Here is a 3682-nt window from a genome sequence, read left to right as displayed (position 1 = left end):
ATCAGCATCACGTTTGACATCATCATACCTGGTTTAAAAAAAAAAAAAAGGAGGGGGTAGATTTCAAAGGGAAGCGCTTAATCGGAGCGCCAAATGCCAGTCAGCCGCTGCAGAGCCCAGCCCAGCCCAGCCCAGCCCAGCACTTAGGGAGTTGCAAACCAAGGAATCCAAATCCCAAGATGTCCCTGCTGTCTCTCCAAGGGTAGAGATCAAAATCGGTGCTGGGCCTCCTCAGGGAAGATGGGAGTTAGGAAAAGACAAAACTCTCCAGTTACAAAGCCAACCAGGCTCAGGTGTCTAAAAGGGAATTTGGCCAGAGACACTCTTTTCTCTCCCCTTGCCTCCCACCCAGATGGGCCTGCGCCATAGCCCTGACAGCTGGCTTCCTGCGAGTTATGGCTCTACAATAATGGGTGGCTTCGTTAAGACAAAAGCCATATAACAACTGGCTGCCTCAGAACTATTGCTGCCAAGCCCCACATGCGCTTTTCAAGGCAAGGCCTGAGCACTGAATAGCTGGTAAAACAGAGGCAGATGTCCTCCTCCCCAGGCAGCTGTTTAAAGGCTGTCACCCTTTTTGTTAGCTCTTCTGAGGGCAACCCTAAAAGGCAAATGTCTGGCCATTTCATCTGCCTTGAGGCTTCACATCTGAAATAGGCACATTTGCTACGGTTCTGACTTCAAGTTGATTTTAATAAGTCACTGGGGAAGAGGGTGTGGGGAGGCTGGTTTTTTTGAGGTGTTTTTGTTAAAATTGTGATCTTTATCACTGCCTTTAGAAATGTGTTGACTTAAACATTTCTGGGCACAGTCCCAGGATCGGAGCAGAAATGGGACAAGGTTTATATCACAAATAAATTGAAGAGGAAACAGATAATCTGACAGGACAAAACATATTAAACTTTTGGGACCCAAGCCCTGGATTGTTTTTATTGAAAAAACAAACAAATTTTAAAAAAAGAAAGAAATCAAAGGCAATGAAAAACATGATCTTAATCGATAGGGAGAAAAAATACAGGTTACAAGGTTCATAGTTGCCCTGAGTCTGGCTTGCCTGGGAATTCTGAATGCATCAATGGCTTGGGCTGGGGTCCCTTGGGAAAACAGAAAACAACAGCTCCCATTCCGTGTTTTCTTTTTTCTTTGCAGCTGGACTTAGAGGTGCTGATGCAATGAGGCCCGGGCCATTAATGTTTTCATCTCACAGTAAATAAAGCAGCCTTGCCCTGCCCACTTGTACACAGCCCCAATGTATAATGGAACAGCAATTTGTTGTCATATAGACTGAGGGCGGACCCCCTCTTACTAGCTGGGTTCTTGGGCAAAATATCTATTTTCTATCTATAAATTAATAATGATGCCACTCACCTCAGAAGACTGCTGTGGAACCCATGCAAAATTAAATACTAAGTGCCTGGGCATAGTGAACATTTCTAAAATGCTATTTCTTCTTCCCTCAGGTTGGGAACGGAGAAGGCAATGGCACCCCACTCCAGTACTCTTGCCTGGAAAATCCCATGGATGGAGGAGCCTGTAGGCTGCAGTCCATGGGGTCGCTGAGGGTTGGACTCGACTGAGCAACTTCACTTTCGCTTTTCACTTTCATGCTTTGGAGAAGGAAATGGCAACCCACTCCAATGTTCTTGCCTGGAGAATCCCAGGGATGGGGGAGCCTGGTGGGCTGCCGTCTATGAGGTCGCACAGAGTCGGACACAACTGAAGTGACTTAGCAGCAGGCTGGGAAGAGGTAGCTTTGATGTCCCATAGTTCTGAATACATACTAACATTTGCCATCTTTTTCCATTTCAATCCTAGTCTTTTAGCAAAGCTAGTTATGTGCCTCCCAGTCATTAAGGAGGCAGAACCTAGATACCATACACCTCCCATGTCAATGCTATCTTATGAAGTCCCTGATCTTCAGGAATGACTATGGTTGCCCAATAAAGAGTTTGGAAAGGCTTTAACAAGATGCCCATCAATAAGACAATAGCTGTTTCCAGACCCTTGAAGGTCAAAATGTTTCCCATATTTCTGGGTAATGCCTCCAATAGGACTTGCCTTCTGTAGCACCTTCAAGATGGGTCAATATTAGCCATGGGCGGGTCAATATTAGCCATGGGCAAATCAACAACAATCCAGAACTGTTAATTCTACTGTAAAGCTACTTAGAGAAAATTCAAATTTCCAGATAAGAAAAAAGTTGTAGAAAACGGACATTAACTATAAAGAAGAAAAGGTTCTCCTAAATTTTGAGAGACTTACTGGCAGGTCAGCCTTTTCAAACCAAAGGGGTCTCAAAGTTGCTGGGTATATTTGATAAATGGTACTTTTTTTTTTTTTTTAATATTTAGCAATACAAAATGGAAGAAGGCCTTAGTTTTCAAATAAGAAACTTAAATTTAACCACATCTTTAAAACCATTTAACCTCATTTCTAGAGGACCTCACAGACATAAAAATACAAACAAAGGTGTTCAATCCAGAATTATTTAAAATAGCCAAACCTGGAAACCCAATCAATGTCCATTAGCTAGGGATCAACGAGTTAAATTATAACAACATACAAAAGGCTATTCTGCAGACACTAAAAATAATGTAACTCTGTATCTATTGACAACTAATGTGATCCACTGCATACTACTTGGATCCACTGTGTATTACTGGGTAACACAAGCTCATTATAGAAGACCATATATAACAGGTTGGACTTCCCCGATGGCTCAGCACTAAGAATCTGCCTGCAGGTTTGATCCCTGGGTTGGGACAATCACCTGAAGGAGTAAATGCAGTCCACTCCAGTATTCTTGTTTGAAAAATCCCATGGACAGAGGAGCCTGGTGGGCTACAGTCCAAAGGGTCACAGAGCTGGACACCACTGAACGACTGAGCATGCATGCACATAGTATAGTGCAGCAGTTCTCAGATTTCTGGTCTCAGGATTCCTGTCCACTGAAAGATTATAGAGGAGTCCAAAGAACTTCTATTTTTGTTTAAATGAGATATACAGTATAGACACTGATATACTGTACTTGAAAAAAAACCCGGCCTCTCAATTTTTCTGTGAACCTAAAACTGCTCTAAAAGATCTTTCAAGGAAAAATTAATATTCAGTTCAGTCGCTCAGTCGTGTCCAACTCTTTGCGACCCCATGAACCGCAGCACGCCAGGCCTCCCTGTCCATCACCAACTCCTGGAGTCTACCCAAACCCATGTCCATTAAGTCAGTGATGCCATCCAGCCATCTAATCCTCTGTCATCCCCTTCTCCTCCTGCCCCCAAACCCTCCCAGCATCAGGGTCTTTTCCAATGAGTCAGCTCTTTGCATGAGGTGGCCAAAGTATTGGAGTTGCAGCTTCAAAATCAGTCCTTCCAATGAACACCCAGGACTGATCTCCTTTAGGATGGACTGGTTGGACCTCCTTGCAGTCCAAGGGACTCTCAAGAGTCTTCTCCAACACCACAGTTCAAAAGCATCAATTCTTCGGCGCTCAGCTTTCTTTATAGTCCAACTCTCACATCCAAAAAGTTTATTTAAAAATAACAACACTGACTCCTATTAACAAAATAATGTATTTTAAGGAAAAAAAAATTATATTCCCCACCCTACTCCCCACAAAATGTAGTACTGTTTTATACTCTGGCAAATCTCTTTAATGTCTGGCCCAAAGAAAGAAAGGTAGATT

Source organism: Bos mutus, chromosome 28 (genome assembly GCF_027580195.1).
Source record: "Bos mutus isolate GX-2022 chromosome 28, NWIPB_WYAK_1.1, whole genome shotgun sequence".
In the NCBI taxonomy this organism is placed as follows: domain Eukaryota; kingdom Metazoa; phylum Chordata; class Mammalia; order Artiodactyla; family Bovidae; genus Bos; species Bos mutus.
The sequence above is the reverse complement of the archived record's forward strand: the minus strand, read 5'-3'. Positions refer to the sequence as shown.